Source organism: Triticum aestivum, chromosome 7A, assembly GCF_018294505.1.
Source record: "Triticum aestivum cultivar Chinese Spring chromosome 7A, IWGSC CS RefSeq v2.1, whole genome shotgun sequence".
NCBI classification, from domain to species: domain Eukaryota; kingdom Viridiplantae; phylum Streptophyta; class Magnoliopsida; order Poales; family Poaceae; genus Triticum; species Triticum aestivum.
In genome coordinates this window covers 656,272,079-656,294,658 of record NC_057812.1, presented here as the reverse complement: position 1 = coordinate 656,294,658, position 22,580 = coordinate 656,272,079, and the positions used below count along the sequence as shown (strand labels likewise).

At 50.3% G+C, this 22,580-nt stretch overlaps 1 pseudogene; it reads right to left on the bottom strand.

Annotated features, from left to right (window-relative positions):
- Positions 1-11,139: 11,139 nt before the first annotated feature.
- Positions 11,140-14,385, bottom strand: LOC123153661 (G-type lectin S-receptor-like serine/threonine-protein kinase At2g19130; annotated as a pseudogene).
- Positions 14,386-22,580: the final 8,195 nt, after the last annotated feature.

Here is a 22,580-nt window from a genome sequence, read left to right as displayed (position 1 = left end):
TGGGTTATTAAATAGTTGTTATCAAGAAATGACGAACTAATTAAATAGGCCGAGATATAGTTAATAATGATTGAAATTACCTGTTGACTATTCCCTTCACGATGTTGTAGTCACTTGCTTTCTTAAGTAGCGAGTCTAGTACTTCAACTGTTCCTTCATCAACTTTAATGATTAACAAGATCCAGTGAAATCTGCATGCACACATGTTTGCATGTCTTAATTAAGCGGGCATATATGTAAGCAAAAACATGTAGCTATAGCTAGTAGGGAAAAACAGAATTTGTAGTACAAGACAGTGTGACTCACTGGAAGTTGTAAGGAAGTAGTATATCTTCATTGTATTTGAGTTCCTTGAAGAACTGTAGCATGCTTTCCTCTACACATTTTGCGTGATATGGATCTATTTTCCATGTGTATTCATTAATGGTATTTGGGTCAACGAACCCAATGCCATAGCGTCCACCTTTTTTCATTTCATAAATCTTCATCCTGCATAATACCACAGAAAAGAATATAGTGAGGATAATTACAGGTAATGATTGATCAAAATGATCAGCTAGCTTGAGACTTAAATTACAGAAAGAAATCACTTACAGACAATAGCAACTGACGATAGATTTGTCGAGTGCGTCTTTATTGTATAGCTGAAAAAGTTCTGAATACTCAACGGTCACAGCTTTCTTATGGTAGTAATGCTCCTCGTTGACATTCACCATGAGGGACTCTCGATTGGAAATCTTGGTAATGTCCATGTACCATTGATGCAATGCATACATTCTCGTTGGGAGCTTATTGACCTCCTCTGGCTCGACCAAAGGTTGGCCCCGGGCATATTTCCGTTTTATTTCCTCCTCTCTAGTCGGAGACATGGGCTCGATATCGAGGAGTTGTCCAACAGTGATCCCGATCGATTCAGCCTGCGCAATATGCTCCTCGGTTATTACCACATCGCCCACCCAGGAACGTTAACGGTTTGCCCACAATAATATTGGGCGTGCCTACTCTCATGTGTTGTTGGCACAACAAGCGGGGAGATTGATTGCGCCGCCTGTTCTCCCAGCTGGGGAACGGTTTTACCGCATTTTTTGCCAGCTGATTTGCTCGAGCTCGAGCTCGCCTCTTTCTGTAGACGTGCTCGATTTAACTTCCTGAGGTGGCGCTCATAGTCTGTGTCAACAGGCTTGGGAGTTGGTGGTCTAGCCATACGAATGAAGTGGTCAATCTTTTCCACAGGCACTTTCTCCCTTGGCGGCGGTGGCGGTTTCGGTGCAAAATGGGCTTCCACCTCGGCCTTCGATATGGCTACATTTTCCTCCTCGGACTTGTCGTAAGCCTCTGCGGAAGAGGCGCGAGGCTTGGACCATATTGAAATCGCTTGCCTCCGCCTGTACCTGCAGTACTACCTCGACTTGTACCGCTACGCACCATAGCTGAGGCGGCTCTCTTCCGTGATTGCTGAGGTGGCGAAGATGGCTGACGTGGATGAGTTGGAGGAGGAGGAGTGGCCTGAAGCTGTGCCGGACTTGGAGGAGGAGTGGCCTGAAGCTGTGCTGGACTTGGAGGAGGACTGGCCTCACGCTTTGCCAGACTTGGAGGAGGAGTGGCCTCACGCTTTGCCGGACTTGGAGGAGGAGTGGCCTGAAGCTAGGCCGGACTTGAAGGAGGAGTGGCCTGACGCGTTAGTGGACTTGGAGGAGCGGGAGTTTGCTGACTCGGTGGCGGACTGCGACGAGGAGTCGGATGACGCGGTGTCGGTGGCCTTTGAAAGATGATGCAATCCTTTCTCCATAGGATGATACGATGGTTGGCCTCTCCTAGTGTGTGCTCATCGTCACCTCCAGGAATGTCAAGCTCTAGCCCCGAATATTGGTCCACCACCTCATCAACCAAGACACGAGCATAGCCCGGTGGAATCGGGTTGCAATGGAAGGTTGCCTCGGGGGGATTTGTAAAAGCAAGGGCGTCCGCCACCTTCATGGATATGTTCTTCATTTTGAAGTGTAGCTCGCAGTTAGTGTTCTCCATGATGTCATCCACTGGGTAGCTATCCAGCAATGCGTCGCCCGGGGCGGAACCCACGCTGCTTCTCGGCATGGATGGGACGGTGCTATCCATTGGTGGATCATCCGCTAGCTGCTGAGACCCCCTTTGCTGGCTAAGTGAGTCGATCTGCTCCTGCTGCCGCTGGAATTTGATTGCCAAGTCCGCGTGCGCTGATTCTAGGCCTTGAAGGCGTTCATAGTCTAGCTTCCTCTGCTCCTCCTCCATCTTCCTCTTCTTCTCCTCCGCAATCTTCTTTCTCGCACGGGTTCTGTAGTCGGCGTTCCAGTCCGAAAACCCCTCATACCACGGAATAGCGCCCATGCCTCGTGTTCTTCCCGGGTGTTCAGGATTTCCCAGGGCACGCGTAAGCTCGTCGTTCTCTCTGTTGGGCTCGAACAACCCGGATCGAGCCTCTTCTATTGCAACAAGTAGCTTATCTTCGGCTCCGTCCAGACATGCCTTCTTGGAAACTTTGCCTGTCTTCGGGTCCAACTCCCCCCATGCGCATAGAACCAAGTCCTGCACCTGGGGGGCCAGCTCAATGTTTCTGGAGTGACACCTGCATCCAGCATCTCTTTCTCAGACTTATCCCACTTAGGCATTCCCACCGCATAGCCACCTGGCCCCAGCTTATGGAACTTATCCTTTTTTGCGGCATTGGCCTTGTTTATTCTCGACCGTTCCTTAGATAATTCCGAATCCTTGAATTTCACGAAATCGTCCCAATGAGCACTTTGGTTCTCTAGTGTTCCCTCGAATACTGGAGTCTTCCTTCCTCCGTTGACGTACTTGGCCCATTCACGAATCTTGTGGTTCTTGAATGCAACCGCCATCTTCCTAAGAGCAGCGTCCTTGACTTTCTCCACATCTGCATTTGTGAAATGATCTGGTAGGGTGAAATGTTCCATGAGCGTTTCCCAAAGCAACTGTTTTTGTCTGTCGTCGACAAAAGTAACTCCTGGACGTGGCTTTGATGGCTCTCTCCATTCTTGAAGGGAGATCGGGAGTTGGTCCTTCACAAGAACTCCGCACTGACGAACGAACTTGTCCGCAATCTTCTTAGGCGCGAATGGTTCGCCATTAGGTCTGATTGCCTCGATATTGTACTTTACGCCCTCCTTCAACTTTTTGTTCGGGCCTCGTTTCGTCCTGTTGCCTGAAGATTTGCTCGATCCGGATGGCTGAAAGAAGAAAGATCGATTCGTTAATATATCTTCAAGTCATTTAAAACATGTGATGATCACCAGATGCCTGCTTATATAAATATATATACCTCGCCGGTCTTTGTTGTTTCAAGATCAACATTTTCTTCGTCATGTTCATAGTTCACGACTTCATCAATTCGGTCGTCGCGATCGAATATCATATCACCCTCCCCGGTGTTGTTTAGATATTCGGAGCCGTCATAATCTTCTTCATTCTGATCATCATCTGGCCCGCGAGGATTGCGTATGATATTGAACAGGGCCTCTTCTCCCTCTCTGCCGGTATTGTCCGCCATAGGTTTTGTTTAACTAATCCAAAAGAAATATATTCAAATTACAATGCATGGATGCAATCAATTAATAAGGAAAAACTGAATCAATCATAGTACATAATAAGCATCATCGAATATAATCTCGAATACGTCGTCTCGAATAATAGATATAATCTCGAGTACATCGTCTCGAATAATAGATATAATCTCGAATACATCGTCTCGAATAATAGATATAATCTCGAATACATCGTCTCGAATAATATATAATCTCGAATACATTGTCTCGAATATTATATATCTAGTACATCACTGGCTAGGTAGCTAATAAAGATCGAATACTACAGAAGAATCTAGGACACTCGTGGTTCCTGCGGCGCGGGCGGTGGACACCTAAAGAGAAGGAACCCTCACAGGATCATAGCTGAAGTGAGATCCCTGAAGAAACTGCCAGGTATTGGAGAACCTGCCGCCCTCTAACGCAACCATGTAGCGATGGACGTGCTCGTCCTCCTCCCTGACACGGCGACGTACCACCTCCGGCAGGGCCGGCTCCCTCCGCACCAAAACTGGCCCATGCGAACGCCACCAAACGAGATCAGGGTCGACGACGGGACCCGGGGCCGGGTTCCTCATCAAGCGATGCGCCCCTCCAGGCAGCACCTCCCAGTGCCAGCCAGGCGGAGCCTAGTCCCGGACATGGGTCAGCCGGACGTCGTCGCGGACGGGTCGATGGCGAGGATGCGGGCCGGGCATCGTCGAGAACAAATATTAGCTATATGCCCGCAAAAAGTAACATTTTTTTAATGATTGGATTTTGATAACTAAAATTTCTAACATTTCTATATAACTAACATTCCTATAACATTTCTAACAATGCTACTAACATTTCTATAACATTTCTAATATTTCTATAACTAAAAAACAGAAAAAAAATTATAACATTTTTATATATATAACTAACATTTGTATAACATTTCTAATATTTCTATAACTAAAAAAAGAAAAATTTCTATCTTTTTTATAACTAAAAAACAGAAAAATTTCTAACAATTCTAACTATTTTATAACTATTTCTATAACTAAAAAACAAAAAAAATTCTAACAATTCAAACATTTCTATATCATTTCTAACATTGCTATATAACTAACTATTTCTATAACTAAAAAAAGAAAAATTTCTAACAATGCTATGTGTGTGTGCGTGTGTGTGCTCACCGGCGAGGCGAGAGGCGACGAGGGGCGGCGATGGGGACGGCGACGGGCGCGGCGACGACGGGGATAGGGACGGGGCGGCGACGATGGGGACGGGCCGGGGCGGCGACGACAGGGACGGGGCGGCGATGACAGGGACGGGGACGACGTGGGACGGGCCGGGACGGCGCGACGATGACGATGGGGACAACAGGGACGGGGACTTTGGGGCGGCGACGATGGGGACGGGGGCGGCGACGAGGGTTATGGAGACGGGGGCGGCGAGCGACGGGGCAGAGAAGAAGAATCAGAGGAGAAACTGAAATTTTTGAAGTGTTTAGTTCTATAGGATGGACCTTTACTACCGGTTGGAGCCACCAACCGGAACTAAAGACCTGTTTTGGCCAGGCCAAGCGGCGGGAACCGCACCCCCTTTAGTGCCGGGTGGTGGCTCCAACCAGTACTAAAGGCCCCCCCTTTAGTATCGGTTGGTGCTACCACCCGACACTAAAGGGGGTGCGCTGGCGCAGGTGCGGTGCGAAATGTTTAGTCTCACCTCGCTAGCCGAGGGGCGTCCGCACTGGTTTATAAGCCCCAGTGCGGTAGCTCCCTCGAGCTCCTCTCCAAAGCAGGCCTACTGGACCTAAATGTTCTGTGCTGCCATGTGGGCCTACTGGGCCTTTGCGGGCCTGCATCCTGGCCCAACAACAGGTTGGGTTTCTAGTCATATGCAGGCCGTTGTGGCGCAGTAGGTGGGCTCTTTTTTTCTTATTTTTTTTGCTTTATTTATTTTTGTTTGAGTTGTTTTTTTGCTGTATTTAGAGTTTCTTTGTGAATATTTTTGCTTTAGGTACAAAAAATTACAAACTTTCTGTTAGTGCCGGTAGTTTACAAATTTGAATAGTTTAAATTTTGATTTATTTGAAATTTGTGTGAATCACTACTTTGTGAATAACTTAACTTTGAGAATAGATTTTTTAGTGATTCTTTTTTTTATGTTTAATATTAGTGTGTTTTATCATTATATTCAATTTGGTAATGCTTAAGTTATTTAAAAAAATGAAATGCCCTTTGTAACGGATGAGTTTTCGTCCGAAACCCTGATACTTCGAAAGAGATTGTCCATTTAGTACACGAAGTGCATCCAGTTTTTGCGGTAACCCTCTCTACTTTTTTGCACATGCTATGTGGGTGAATTATGATACCATGCCAACTTTCAACCTTTTCTGAGTTTATTTAAAATTCTTTTCAATTTCAGGGTCATTTAGCTTAAAAAATCAGTAAAGGCATGAAAGAATTTGTTTGCACATAAAATTTCTTCGCTTTTCAAATGCCAAAACACATAACTACCCTAACTATTACAGAGATTCCCTCCTGGGTGTGAAACACAGAAGAAAGTGATGATAGTGAAGCCGATCACATCCCAGATCTTTGGGTGTGAAACTTTTTCTTCGCGTGTGTCCCTTTGCGCCGTAACCATGGAAAATGTTCATCATTTAACGGGATGTTCGGGTCAATATTCACTGTGAATGGAGCAATTTCATCAAACTTTTCATAATCTTCTGACATGTATGTCTTGTCATCCACTCTCACGATGTTTCTCTTCCTAGAAAGAACTATGTGCCGCTTTGGCTCATCGTACGATGCATTCGCTTCCTTATCTTTTCTTTTTCTTGGCTTGGTAGACATGTCCTTCACATAGAAAACCTGTGCCACATCATTGGCTAGGACGAATGGTTCGTCTGCATACGCAAGATTGTTGAGATCCACTGTTGTCATTCCGTACTGCGGGTCTTCCGTTACCCCGCCTCGTGTCATATTGACCCATTTGCACCGAAACAAAGGGACCTTCAAACCACGTCGATAGTCAAGTTCCCATATGTCCTGTATATAACCATAATATGTTTCCTTTCCTGTCTTGGTTTCTGCATCAAAGCGGACACCACTATTTTGGTTGGTGCTCTTCTTATCTTGGGCGATCGTATAAAATGTATTACCATTTATCTCGTACCCTTTGAAAGTCATTATATTCGAAGATGGTAACTGGGACAACAAGTACATGTCATCTTCAATAGAGGTGTCATGCATGGTATGTGTCTGCAACCAGCTAGCGAAACTCCTGGTTTGTTCATGTGTAATCCAGTCATTAGACCGCTTCGGGTGTTTGGAGCGTAGCAAATTCTTGTATTCATCCATATACGGAGCCATCAAGGCGGAATTCTGTAGAACTGTATAGCGTGCTTCAGTGAGAGAATGTTCGTCCATACATATTATTTGTTCCCCTCCTAGCGTGCCTTTTCCATCCAGTCTGCCCTTATGCTGCGATTCAGGAACACCAATCGGCTTAAGGTCAGGAATGAAGTCAATACAAAACTCAATGACCTCCTCATTTTCATGGCCCTTGGAGATGCTTCCTTCTGGCCTAGCACGGTTATGAACATATTTCTTTAAGACTCCCATGAACCTCTCAAAGGGAACATATTGTGTAGAAATACAGGACCCAAAACGTTAATCTCTTCGCATAGGTGAACTAGGACGTGCGTCATGATGTTGAAGAAGGATGGTGGGAACACCAACTCGAACTGAAAGACATTGCACCAAATCATTCTCTAACCTTGGTATGATTTCTGGATCGATTACCTTCTGAGAGATTGCATTGAGAAATGCACATAGCTTCACAATGGCTAATCGAACGTTTTCCGATAGAAGCCCCCTCAATGCAACTGGAAGCAGTTGCGTCATAATCACGTGGCAGTCATGAGACTTTAGGTTCTGGAACTTTTTCTCTGCCATGTTTATTATTCCCTTTATATTCGACGAGAAGCCAGACGGTACCTTAATACTAAGCAGGCATTCAAAGAAGATTTCCTTCTCTTCTTTGGTAAGAGCGTAGCTTGCATGACCCTGATGTATGCCGTCTTTTCCGTGCAAACGTTGCTGGTCCTCCCGTGCCTCAGGTGTATCTTTTGTCTTCCCATACACGCCCAAGAAGCCAAGCAGGGTCACACAAAGATTCTTCGTCACGTGCATCACGTCGATTGCGGAGCGGACCTCTAGGTCTTTCCAATAGGGCAGGTCCCAAAATATAGATTTCTTCTTCCACATGGGTGCGCGTCCGTCAGCGTCATTCGGAACAGGTTGTCCACCAGGACCCTTTCCAAAGACCACCTTCAAATCCTTGACCATATCATGTACATCAGCACCAGTACGGTGGCGAGGCTTCGTCCGGTGATCCGCCTCACCTTTGAAATGCTTGCCTTTCTTTCTTACGGGATGCCTGCTCGGAAGAAATCGACGATGTCCTAGGTACACATTCTTCTTACAATTAGCCAAATATATACTGTCGGTATCGTCCAAACAGTGCGTGCATGCGCGGTATCCCTTGTTTGTCTGTCCTGAAAGGTTACTGAGAGCAGACCAATCATTGATGGTCACGAACAGCAACACCTTTATGTCAAATTCTTCCCCCATGTGCTCATCCCACGCACGTACACCTGTTCCATTCAACAGTTGTAAGAGTTCTTCAACTAATGGCCTTAGATACACATCAATGTCGTTGCCGGGTTGCTTAGGGCCTTGGATGAGCACTCGCATCATAATGAACTTCCGCTTCATGCATAACCAAGGAGGAAGGTTATACAAACATAGAGTCACAGGCCAGGTGCTATGGTTGCTGCTCTGCTCCCCAAAAGGATTAATGCCATCTGCGCTTAGACCAAACCATATGTTCCTTGCGTCATCTGCAAACTCCTTCCCGTACTTTCTTTCGATTTTTCTCCACTGCGACCCGTCAGCGGGTACTCTCAACTTTCCGTCTTTCTTACGGTCTTCTCTGTGCCATCGCATCGCCTTGGCATGCTCTTTGTTTTGGAACAAACATTTCAACCGTGGTATTATAGGAGCATACCACATCACCTTGGCAGGAATCTTCTTCCTGGGGCGCTCGCCCTCGACATCACCAGGGTCATCGCGGCTGATCTTATAGCGCAATGCACCACATACCGGGCAAGCGTTCAAATCCTCATACTCACGGCGGTAGAGGATGCAATCATTAGGGCATGCATGTATCTTCTGCACCTCTAACCCTAGAGGGCAGACAACCTTCTTTGCTTGGTACGTACTCTCAGGCAATTCGTTGTCCTTTGGAAGCATATCCTTTATCATTACCAGCAACTTTCCAAATCCCTTGTCAGATACACCATTCTCTGCCTTCCATTGCAGCAATTCCAGTGTGGTGCCCAACTTTTTCTTGTCACCTTCGCAATTCGGGTACAACAATTTTTTGTGATCCTCTAACATGCGCTGCAACTTCTTCTTCTCTAAATCACTTGCGCAGTTTCTCTTTGCCGACCTAGATTATCAACGGGCTCATCCGATGCCTCTTCTTCAGCTTCTTCCCGCATTGCCGGCTCAGCTTCTTCCCGCATTACCGGCTCAGCTTCTTCCCTCATTGTTGTATCATCGTATTCAGGGAACCCATGGCCAGGATAGCTGTCGTCGTCCTCTTCTTCTTCATTGTCTTCCATCATAACCCCTCTTTCTCCATGCTTGGTCCAAACATTATAGTGGGGCATGAAACTGGACTCAAACAGGTGGACGTGAATGGTTCTTGACGTAGAGTAATTGCGACCATTCTTACAGCCAGCACATGGACAATGCATAAAACCATCCGCTCGCTTGTTTGCCTCAGCTGCAAGCAGAAAAGTACGCACGCCATTAATGAACTCGGGAGAGCATCGGTCATCGTACATCCATTGCCGGCTCATCTTCAATACACAGCACCGAAAACATCAAATTAATACAATACATAAAGTTCATACATAAGTTCATACATAAAGAGCATACAACACTTCAATGCAACAAACAAATAACTCTCTAGCTAAAGAATTTAAATGCAACAACAAATGTGATCAAGATCGCAACTAAGGTAACAATTGATCCAACAGCATAATGATGCCAAGCCTCACTATGAATGGCATCTTTTCTAATCTTTCTAATCTTCAAGCGCATTTTCTCCATCTTAATCTTGTGATCATCGACAACATCGGCAACATGCAACTCCAATTCCATCTTCTCCCCTCAATTCTTTTCAATTTTTCCTTCAAATCCTCATTTTCTCTTTCAACTAAATTTAACCTCTCGACAATAGGGTCGGTTGGAATTTCGGGTTCAACTACCTCCTACATACAAATATCTATGTCAACTTGATGGGCATAATTTGTCATAAACACGAAATGCAATGAATAGTTTTAAAAGAGAATATACCACATCCGAATCATAACCCGGACGAGGGCCGACGGGGACGGATATCAAAACCATGGCACTATGCATAACAAACAACGTATGGGTAAGATAATTATACGAGTAACTATATATCCAAATCACACAAACATCATTTTTTTATATAAAACTTCATGAACAAGAGGCTCACCACAAGGTGGTGCTGGCGACGGGACGTTGCGAGCGATCGACGGTGGTTACGACGGAGATTTAGAAGGTACTAAGTAAACCACACCTACATATGCAAAACTAAGTGTTATTTTTGACCTCAAATTGCATATAAATCAAATACTAGCACATATATATAATTCCTCCCAAATTAATAAACTCAAAAATCAATCACTATATAAAGCATTGCACGAGCTAATCTAGCAATGAGAGATGAAAGGAAAGAGTTGCTAACCTTTGTGATCATTTGAATGGATGGGGGCCTTCAAATCTTGGGCAAAATGTGTGATGAGCTTGAGAGGAAGAGGGGAAAGAACAGAGAGGAGGGGGGAAAGGGGAAGAACAGAGCGAGCTCGGGTGGACGAAGGGTCTATGTAGGATGACCTTTAGTATCGGTTCGTGATACGACCCGGTACTAAAGGTGCTGGAGGGGCCCCGGGCTGATAACATCCTGCCACCACTCACTTTAGTACCGGTTCGTGGCACGAACCGGTGCTAAAGGTTCGCCACGAACCGGTACTAATGAGAGTGGCCCGACTAGCCATTGGAACCGGCACTAATGTACACATTAGTGCCGGCTCAAATTCAAACCGGCACTAATGTGCTTCACGTTTGACCCTTTTTCTACTAGTGATTGTGACCAAGTTTATACAAAAAATGATTAACATCCACAATACCAAATCAATACCATTAGAATTATGATTCAATATATTTTCATGCTATACATATGTGTTATTGTGAAAGCTTAGATTGTTTGACTTAGGTCAAAACTAATATGCGGAGTAAATAAAGACAAAGGAAGGAAGTACTAAAACAATTCTTGATGCCACCGGTGGGGATCCCCAAATTTGATCTGTATTCATGAATGGCACGATAAATTCTTTTGTATTGCCATCTACGCTTGTACAATTGTCCTCTTGTCAAATTGATTCACCAATGAGAATATTGGCGCGTCCCGGCGTCTGAATTACGTGAGCTCATGAGACGATGTGCTGTAGCACTCGCGGCACCGGTGGCACGTGGACATGGACCATGCCCTCCAACACCTGCACGACCTGCGCCATGGTGGGCCGCAACGCCTCCTCGTCCTGGATGCACCAGCACGCCACCCTGCATGCCCGCTCCAGCTCCTCTAGCCTCACTTGGCCGCGCAGCCGCGGGTCAGCCAACTCGCCCACCTTCCTTTCAACAATCTTTCCTGTAGCCCACACCGGGAAGAAGGTCCACGAATCACTACTCCCGCTCCCTGCTGCCTCCACCTCGCTGTATCCCTCAGAGTTTCGTCGTCCCGGGATGAGCTCAAAGAGCACCATACCAAAGCTGTAGACGTCTGCCTTGGCACTGATAGGGTGCCCAGAGATCCATTCCAGCGCCAGGTACCCTATGGTGCCCCGCATCATTGTCAGCGCGCGGCTGAAGTCCCTCCCAACCAGCTTTGCCATCCCAAAATCGGCGATTCTCGGGGACATGTCCTCATCTAGAAGGATGTTCTCCGGCTTGATGTCACAGTGTATGATGCACTCGTGGCAGCGAAGGTGCAGGTACGCCAGCCCTCTCGCCACACCGACCATGATGCAGTACCGGTCGCACCAGCTCAGGCATGCACCGTTGCGGAAGAGGAGGCCGGCGAGGGAGCCTATGGGCATGTACTCGTAGACAAGCATCTTCTCGTTGCCGGATTAGGAGAACCCAAGGAGTCGGACGAGGTTCACGTGCTGGATGCAGCCTAGCGTGCTCACCTCTGTCCAGAACTGCTTGTCTACCTGTCCAAGACTTTCTAGCTTCTTGACTGCCACATTGACATGTGTCGTATTGTGTCCCTTTTGTTTTTTTATGATACCAAGGTACACTGATCCGAAGCCACCGCCACCCAGCCGCTCCGAGAAGTTCTTCGTGGTAGCACGGAGTTCACTGTAACTGTACACGGCCAAGGAGCATCCGATCTTGTTTGCTGTACTGGCCACTTTCCTGCGGGAAAGAAGAATCCTCCAGGCTAGTATGGAGGATGCACCCAATGCTACAACACTAGACAATGTGATGCCAAGGGCAACCCATAACTTATTCCCCCCTTTCTTCATGTCTACGTTGCGGAGATCTTGCAATCCTCTTTCTGAAAGCCGGAGATACAGTTCTGACCCGGGGCTACCAGAGTCTGCATAGAGTCCCTGAAGATTGCGGAGCTCTCCATGCCAGATGGTGCACTCCCCAGCGGAGAAGGCGTAGGCCTAGCAAGAGCAGTTCTTTAGGCAAGCCAATCCACACTCTACTTTGCTCTGGGCAGCGCCTAGGACAATTGATTCATCGGGGAGATTCATGTTTGGCAGCGCAAAGAACCCGTCCGTTGTCGACCCGTTGCGTGCGCACGTGAGCGGTGAGCTCCGGCGGCACCCACCACTCCAGTCATTGAGTATCCAGTCCCCCTTCGATACCGGAGCGAACCCAGGCGAGCACCGGCACGGCAGCCGGTTCTTCTAGTCGCAGACGCCAAACGCGCCGCAGAGCGCATACACGTCGCACTGCGAGGTGGGCGCGGTCCACAATAGTTGCCAGCTCTGGCTCGCGGGCATCCAGATGTATATATTCGTCTGGCCAGAGACCTCGAGCACCACGCGTGTGATGGTTGCATTGTCATAGAGGACATTGGTGAGGCGCCGGTAAGCCGGCGTCTCAACGTATGTTACATTGTAGAGGAAGTTCCTCGCCGCCTCTGGTAGCTTTGCAAAGACCCGCCCCATCCAAACGCCGGTCCGCCAATACACGCGGGACCGGTTCCATAGATAGAAGAACTCGCTGCTGCCGCTGGGGTCAATCATGTCCGTGAACATTCCCGGCGCGGGGTCTTGGGCGTTCCGCCAGAATGTCAGCGCCTGGTACTTGCCGGTGAGCTTGTTCTCCCCGAGCCAGGCGTCCGGCACTTGCGTGTCCGTCGGATGGTCAAAACTCTGCCACAACATGTTGGAGGAGTTGCCACCATCCACAAGGACCATGTTGCCATTGTCGCGGATCTCCGCCGTGTTGTTCGAGCCTGGTGACGATGAAGACAGGTTCGATGACCACACGACCACCGGCGATCCGGAGGCAGAGGTGGGACCGACAAGCTCGAGGTTGCCATCGGCGTCGGACACCCGGAGCTCCACGGAGATGAGGCCAGACAGAGGACTCGCGCGGTTGCCGACCCAGATGATGGTCTGTCCAGGGATGTTCTTGTACCAGATCCCGATGTAGAACCTGCCGTCGGAGCTGCCAGCAGGGCTGAACAGGCCGAGCTCGAACTTGCCCTGTGGCGAGACCACCGTGTCGTTGCCCCGCAGCGGACGCCGCGCCGAGACTGCAGTTGTGAAGCAAAAAATCAAGGGCTACGAAGCTGGCCATGATGATCAGTGACATGGTGGTGCCGTTACGTTTGCCGGCGAATTCTCTATGGAGCTTGCATGCAGGTGGGAACACAGAGACGGCGGGTAGGAGGAAGTATGATCCGAAACTACTTTGGCCACGATAGTGCTTGGCCTGGCCGACATATTAATAACCTATGACGACTTCTACTTTTCGTGCGTACAATTCACACTATAGTTAAAAAATTGCATAGACAAACAAGAAATCTAGCTATTTCCGCTCCCGACCTGCCCCAACCCATCGCCCACTGGCCCATACCGGCGGCTTTCACTCCGGCGCCGCCGGCCACCGCACAGCCCCAGCCGCTCTCCTACCTGGCCTGCCTTGCCGGTCCGTCCCAGCCACTTCCTTGGGGCTTCCCTGACCCACATCGCTCTTCGCGGCCGGCTCCGCGGGAATCTGATCCAGATCCAGATTGGGGCACTCCTCCGCCTCCGCCTCCTGGTCGCCCTTCCGGCGAGGACTCTGAGGTGGACTGCGTCCTGGAGACCCCGCCCGAGCTCCTTCCCCGTGCGCCCCCAACCACCGTCTTCAATGCTCCTGCTTCAGGCCGTTCCCCCATCCCGTCGTGCATTGATGGTATTAATGGCGGAGACCGTTCGGGATGGCTTGCGTGCTTTCGGCCCGCCCCTGCGCAGGCCGCGGCTGAGCAATCACTCCCGCGCGGCGCGGCGACTGTGGGGCTCGAGGATGAGGTGACGACGCCATGGATCGAGGTCAGGCATGGGCGGCCGCGCCCTGCGTCGGCCCCTGTTACTGCCTTCACTCCCCGCGCCCCTCCTCCCGCTTGGATAAAAGGCCTCTGCTTCCACTGTCTCAAGCCTCGACATCGCGCCGTCGACTGCCGCGACCCTATCACCTGCAGACGGTGCTTCCGCTCCGGCCACATAGCGCGTAGCTGCACCCACGCTCCGCGCCCGCACCTGCGCCCCGGTGCTCCCTCGCCCGCTCTGCGTCGAGCTCCTCCTCTCGCGCCTGCTCGTATCCGCCTGCCGGCACCCACGCCCGTGCCTCCCCAAGCTAACATGGCTTCCTCCTCCGCTGCTTCTTCGGCCTGGGCTGGTGACCACAACGCCCGCCCGGAGGTGTTCGCCTTCATCCACAACACCCCGGCCATGCAAGTGGAGGCGGCGCTCCTGGAATCCAACGGGGTGGTGGCCTGGTTCGACCGCGACCGCCGTGCCTCCACCAACGAGGTTGCTGCGGTCATTGCAGACGAGGTTGGCGCCTTGGCGCCGGATGTCATCGTCGTCTTCCACTTCCCCGAGCGGTTCCTGGTGCGTTTCATCCACAAGCATCACGCTGACATCGCCACATCCCGCCCGGAGCTCCCGTTCGGCGACACCAAGCTTCAGATGCGAGCCTGGCGCCTGGAAGCCCATGCAGAGCATGTCGACCTCCGCCACCACGTGCGCCTCTGCCTCGAGGGGCTGCTGCTGTACACTTGGGACGAGAAGGCGGTTGCCAAGGCCGTCGGCTCTGGCTGCTCGCTGGACTACATCGAGCCGGCATCCAAGATCAAGTCGGTGACCGATGTGCTGGCATTGTGGGCGTGGACGCCATGCCGAAGCAGGGTGCCAAGGGTGAGCTGGGTCACTTTCCCCGTCCGCAATGGTGGCGCCCCGGTGTACGGGCGCAAGGGGCTGGAGCATCATGTCCTAGTCCACCTCGACATCCATGAAGATCCATCCTCTGGCAAAGTGGTGTCCAGGCCTAACCCGTGGAAATCAAACATCATGGATGGGGAGACGATGCCGCGTGACAGGCGCGAGCGCATCTCTCGTCCTATTCAGCGCGGCCGCCAAGACCGCAGGGACCGGGACGACGAAGGGGACCGTGGCCGGGGGCGCGACGACCGGGGCACGTCCAGAGGCGGGCAAGGCTGGGGCGAGCGCATCCGCCGGAGCCTCTCCCGTGCTCCGCGTGAGGAGCAGCGTGACACCGGCAGAGAACGCCGGGATGGGCGTCAGGGGAGCCGCGATGGTCGCCGCCGCGGCAACTCTGGGCTGCCCGCTGTCCAGGGCGCTGTTCCGGTGCCTCTCGGCTCTGGCCCCATGTGCGTTCCTCCCATGCATGTTGGGGAGCTTGAGCCTGCTTCAGATGCTGTTGGTGCTCGGGGCCGTAGCCCGGTCAGGCAGTAGCGGCCGGCCTCTGCCAGGCACATATCTAGGGACGCACGCACCCTCCCGGCATCACCACCCCTTTCTCCTACAACGGTGCTCCGAACCCCGCCGACCTCCAAGCGTGACGAAGCTCATGCTGCTGCGGCGGCCTCCCAAAACCTGAGTCCGGCGCTCATCGAGCTTTGTTCGCCGACCATGATGCAGCGACCTCTTCTGGACATGTCCCCGATGCGCCCCCCAGGCTTTGAAGCCTCGCCCACTCCGCCTCTCCAGTGCAACGGCAACCTGCAGCGAACCCCTTCGCCAACCCGTGCTTGCCTTGTTGATGCTGGACATGACCTGCCCGCTGGCTTGGCGGAGCTCGTTGTGCCCTGTCTAGAGCTTCCAGCAACGCTCTTCTGCTCAAAACAGCCGGCGCTCCTGCCGCTCACATCTGTGCAACCTTCTGAAGCACCCATGGCATCACCGAGGCCAAGCCCTCCAGCATCCCGTCGGAAGACCTTGGCAGGCATGAGGATCTCCAAGGAAGGCGAGATCTCTCTGCAACAGATCAGGCGCCCTTCCAACCGCACGCCGGCTGCCCCGGTTGCAAAGGTGGCTGAGCGCCTTGTTTGTCGCAGCCTGGGCATAACCAAAGATGGTGAAGATGTCACCGCTTCGACCCTGAATGTGTTCACAGAGAGATTCAAGGAGCAGCTCCCCCCTGAAGTGATTGTGGCCATGAGGGATTTTTTCAAGCTTGACGATAGTGCTATTGCTGCTGTCGAGGACGCGCTGATAGACCACGGTGGTGCAGCGGCTATGGACTCTGTGGGGCTGGAACAAGATGGCCAGGGATCGCAGCCGGCGATCGCCTGAGTAGGTAGTCTCTGGGTTAGGGCTTTCATGTTTGTTATGTTAGTACGCCATCCTGATGCTTTCCAGGAGATTGCACTTGCTACTAGTTTGCACGTATCCAGTTCGTGCATAGGCTTAGTTACTTTGGGTCTTGTAGATGGGACTGTGTTCCCATTGTGTGTGTGTTGGTGTTTAGTCAGGTTCGGCCATGGGCCATGTACCTGGGACTTGGATCCCCTCCTGGTTGTATTATTGTTATTCCTTATGTTAGTCAAAGGGCATCTGCTGTGAACCCATGACAGAACAGCCTATCAATACACTCAGCTGGAATGTGAGAGGGCTTAATTGCCCGGACCGTAGAGCAACTGTCAAGGCTACCATCTCTGACACCACTTGTCATTTGGTCTGTCTCCAGGAGACTAAGTTGAGCACCGTTGACAGATACATTGCTGCTTCTCTCGGTGGAAACAAGCTTCAGAGTTTCGCGCACCGCCCGGCCACCGAACCAGGGGCGGAATCCTTATGCTATGGGATGACAGCCTCCTTCATGTCTCCGACATCACCACCTCGACTTTTTGTCTCTCTGCTATGGTGCGGATTCGCGCTTCCGACTCCTCCTTCAAAATCACGTCCGTCTATGGCCCCACCGACAGCGCCTCCAAAGATGCATTCTTTGCGGAGCTGCTTAGCCAGAAGCCACCTCCGGGAGTGGCATGGCTTGCCACTGGAGACTTCAACCAAATCTACCGTGCCAGGGATAAAAACAAACGGAATGTTAACCGTAGCAGAATCAATCGCTTTCGTGCCGCTTTGCAATCTTGCGAGCTCAAGGAGATCCATCTACAGAACAGGCGTTTCACCTGGAGCAATGAGAGGACAAATCCCACCCTTTGCAAACTTGACTCCTTCTTCTGCAACGCCGAGTGGGACACCACCTTCAACACCCATGTGTTGCATGCCTTGTCGTCATCCCTCTCCGACCACTGCCCTCTCTTGCTTGCTGATGACAAAGGACCCAAAAGACCTCGGTCTTTCAAGTTTGAAAATTTCTGGACCTCCCTTCCAGGATTCCATGACATCGTCCAAAAGGCATGGGCCGAGGGCGTGTCACACACGGAGCCTTATCTCATATTGCATCACAAGCTCAAGAAGACCGCGCTACGTCTCAAGGAGTGGAGTAGAAGACTCTTCTCAGCAGCGAACATTCACTTCCACGCGGCACTACTCGTGATCCTAAGGCTGGACATTGCGCAGGAATCGCGCCCCCTATCGCCGGAGGAGCTTGACCTACGTGCTAGACTAAAACGCAGGGTGATCAGTTTGGCAGTTCTGCAGAGGGCCAGAAAGAGCCAATGCGCCCGAATCTCTAACCTCAAGGAGGGTGATGCAAACACAAAGTTCTTCCACCGCCGCGTCAATGCCCGAAGAAGAAAGAACCACATCCACCGCATCAAGCTCGCAAGCGGTTGGGTTACTGACCATAGCCAAAAAGAAAAGATCATCCATGACCACTTCTCTGAGGTCATGGGGAAGGGGCACACGAGCAACCTTGACTTCAATTGGGAGGAGCTCAACGTGCAGCCGGTCGACCTTCACACCCTGGATGACACTATCACTGAGGAGGAGGTTTGGAACGCCATTAAAGAAATGCCAAGCGGCAAGGCTCCCGGCCCGGACGGCTTCACGGGTATCTTTTTCAAGAAATGTTGGGCCATCGTCAAACCTGATATCATGCGAGTCATCCACCGGTTTGACTCCCTTCACACGTCCAATCTTCAATGGTTGAACTCCGCCAATGTGGTGCTCTTGCCCAAGAAGGATGGCGCGGAGGGCATCTCCGATTATAGGCCCATAAGCCTCATCCATGCCATTGCCAAAATCATTGCTAAGGTGCTCTCCTTGCGGCTTGCCCCGCATATGGATGCCCTCATCTCCAACGCCCAAAGCGCCTTCATAAAAAAGAGAAGTATCCATGACAACTTCATGTATGTGCGGAACTTTGCTCGACGCCTCCACAAGCGCAAGACCCCTGCCCTTCTGTTCAAGCTTGACATAAGAAAAGCCTTCGACTCTGTCAAATGGGAATTCATCCTGGACCTCCTGCAACGTAGGGGTTTCCCTAGCAAATTCCGTGACTGGATTGCCTCACTGCTTTGCTCCTCATCCTCGCGTTTCCTGCTCAATGGGCTGCCCGGACCTCCCATCTATCATGGTCGTGGTTTTCGTCAAGGGGACCCGATCTCGCCGCTGCTATTCGTCCTCGCAATTGACCCGCTTCACCAAATTCTTGAGTTGGCAACTAGGAAGGGCCTCCTGCATAAGATTCGGGGACGAGGCGCTATGATGAGAACCTCCTTATATGCGGATGACGCAGCTATTTTCATGGCCCCAATCAAAAAGCGACGTCGACAACCTCGCCACCATCTTGAAGGGTTTCGGGGATGTCACGGGTCTATGCACCAACTTCCACAAGAGTTTGGTTGTGCCAATCAGATGTGCCAATGTTGACTTGGATCATGTCCTCAGTGCCGTTCCCGTGTCTAGAGCCACCTTCCCGATGAAATACCTGGGACTCCCACTCTCGGTCTGGCAGCTCAAGACTGTGGATTTCCAATACCTTGAAGACAAGGCGGCCGGCAAGCTTGCCACCTGGGACGGCCAAAACATCACCACCATCGGGCGCACGACACTGGTCAGATCGGTTATTGCCTCCCAAGCAGTGTATGCCATCACACCTCTCATCGTGCCACCACGCTCTCTTCACAACATCAACAAATTGGAGAGGGCTTTCCTTTGGTCTGGTTCAGATAAGACGACCGGTGCCAAATGTAAAGTGAATTAGAAGGTGGTTTGCCGCCCCAAGGAGTATGGAGGCCTTGGGGTTCTAGACACTGACAAGTTTGCTTGTGCCTTACGCCTTAGGTGGCCATGGTATGAATGGAAGGAGCCAAACAAGCTTTGGGTGGGGCTTGGGAACCCTTGCACAGAGGAGGACATGGACTTCTTCTATGCCTCAACGACCATCATTTTGGGCAACGGTGCCAAAACACCTTTTTGGGATTCCCCATGGCTTCTTGGGCGGAAACCGAAGGACATTGCCCCCTTGATTTATGCGGCCTCCACGCACAAGAACTGGAAGGTGCGGGAGGCCCTCCATGGAGATGCTTGGATTCTTAAGATCGGTCGCAACACCATTGTCTCCGGTGCCCACATCCTCCAATTCTTTACGTTATGGATGCTTGTGCATGACCTACACTTGGATCAACAAACTGACGATGACATTATTTGGAAACACGCCAACGATGGGTCCTACTCCGCGGCCACCGCCTACAAGGCTCAGTTTCTTGGACTGACACTTTCGCCCATGGACTTTATGATCTGGAAGGCTTGGGCCCCTCCTAAGATCAAGTTTTTTGCTTGGTTGGCTATCCAAGACCGGATTTGGACAGCCGACAGATTGGAGCGGCGCGGTTGGCAAAACTGTGGTCTTTGCCCGCTTTGCAATCGTGTTGGCGAGACGGGTGCACACCTCTTCTACAAATGCCGCTACACCATAAGGCTATGGAACTCGGTCATCCTTGAATTTGGTCTAGCACACATGGACACCTCCTCTTGGCATTTGGATGGATCCGTTTTGGAATGGTGGGAAAAGCGAACCTGCTTGCAAAACCCAAACCGACGAGCCCTGGCCTCACTTACAATGCTAGTCTCTTGGACGATCTGGAGCGAGCGTAATGCTCGGGTCTTCCGACACAAGAGCGCACCGCCTCCGGTCTTTCTCCGTGCTATCATCAACGACGTCAAGCTTTGGATTATTGCGGGAGCTAAAAAACTGGGGTGTATTCTTGTGCGCGAGTAGTTGCCATGCCGGGCATACGGATCATTTGTAACACTCTAAAACACTTCTCTCTTATTTAATGAATGAGGCAAATCTTTTGCCTTCGTTTCGAAAAAAAAAACTTTTCGTGCGTTCTAGATTTACAGACTAGTAGTAGTTTGATTGCATGGCTGGTGTGGCCTTGAACTGGTCCATGTCTTGAGCGGCGACATGTGCTGCTGAGTCCTCCACGTACTACATCTACTGATTTTTTAGGATAACTTCGGTCTATTCATCACCTTGTTAAGATGGTAAAGAAACACCAGAAATAAAAAATAAGGGGTGATCAGGTCTCAGTCGACTGAGATTTAATCAAATCTTAGTCAGTGAGATAATATGCAGAGAGAAAAATATAAAACTGAAAAGAAAATTTTGTACAGATCTTAAAGTAAGATCTTATGGATGTAGCATCGGCTGAGACTTAATGAAGTTTTACTCGACTGAGACTTAGCAACACTATAAAAAATACATTTAGATCCGTAGACCACCAAGCGAAGACTACTACCACTAGAGTGGGCTGAAGGCGCCACCCCTTCTTCGCCCCCCCCCCCCCCCTTATCAGAACCGAGCAATCCTTGTTTTAGTAGACAGTCGGGAAGTCGTTGTGCTAAGGGTCCGTAGGACCAATGCACCAGAAGAGCAACCGCCACCGACGAAGAGAAGCGTAGATCGAAAGGATACAACACGTAAACAAACGAACATAGACGAATGAAGACATTCCCAAACGGGCCGGCCTTTTGACCAAGTCAAACAGGCCGGCCTTTTCACAGGAATGGGCCTCTGTTGGGTCGTGCCACGTGTCGATGTATCATAGGCGCGTTCGGTCCAATGAGTGGATGATATATGTCCTAACGGTGAGCCGACACGTGTTTCCTCCAGTCAATGATGATTTTACATGTGGAAAATCCCCATTGGTCGGGGCTGTTAACGGGTTATCGGATCCAAAACCGGATCCGATAGCGCAATGGCGAGCCGTTACGGTGGATGCCACGTGTCGGTCACCCTTGACGAAAGCACTTCTATGACGCAGGGTTTATTGTCATGGCAATGGACACTTCCGTGATAATATTTTTGGTAATGTCATGGAACACTTTTACGACAACATAGGTATCACTATCTTGATTCTGTTATAAAATTGTCATGGGTGTAAATGCATGACAGAAAACGTGACCTACTGTAACAAACACATATCATCACGAAAGTGTCTTTTTTTGTAGTGTGAGCTGTCTTCGGTTTGAAGTATGAACAACAAGAAAACTGTCGTTAATATTGCTTGTGTTGCTGCCATTTGGGGCATTTGGACTATGCGTAATAATATTTGTTTTCAGGGCGTGCCGTGGACAAGCACTCGAGTAATCTTGGAGAAGATCAGCTTGTCTCTACATCAATGGAAGATTCTTCCCAGGGGTGATCAATCAATGTTGCTACAATGTTGCCTCCAGCTCCTGGACCGGCGAAGAGGCAAGCTGCTCAGGATCGACTGGGTTGGGAATTGAGAGCGTGCATGAAGAAGACCCGGGGCAGAGTGACGAAGGCTCACTCAGGCTGATTTGAGGAAAAGGGGGGCTGGTGGTCACTCTATTCTCTGTGAAACTTTCTATTTTGGTTTGGCTGATGGTTTTGTTGTTTGCCCTGCGTGGCATTAGACGCTCTCGTTGGCAGTTGGATAATACGGTTCAGTTTAGCGCGTTTAGGCCGCAGCTTTGCATTGCTATGTTCTCCGGTCTAACATTTTGGGTAGACCCGATCGCTTGTAACAGTCATGGAAACTTGCGTTGCCCCGTTTTCCTAATAAAAATGAGGTGGGGGGAAACCCCTTTTGATCAAAAAAGACTATACTGTCTCGCTTAAGTAACGGTTGGGGTGTAAACAAACTTTGATTTGTACGATATTTGAATCGTAGCCTCACTAGATAATTTCGAGACCATACAAATCATCCTGGTGGGAAACATAGTATTAGAACAATTTTTCATGTCACCGGTGGCGGTTCTCAAAATTCTTGAATGGCACGATAATTCTCTGTATCACCATCGACGTTCCCAAAGTGTCCACAAGTCTTTGTGGCGACGAAACCAGTAATTTCAGTCGGCACATATGACGTGTACGCTCGTACAATTGTCCTCTTCTAAAATCGATTCACTCACTCATCAAAAGATTTGGGCGGCCGCGGCGTGTAAATTATGTGACC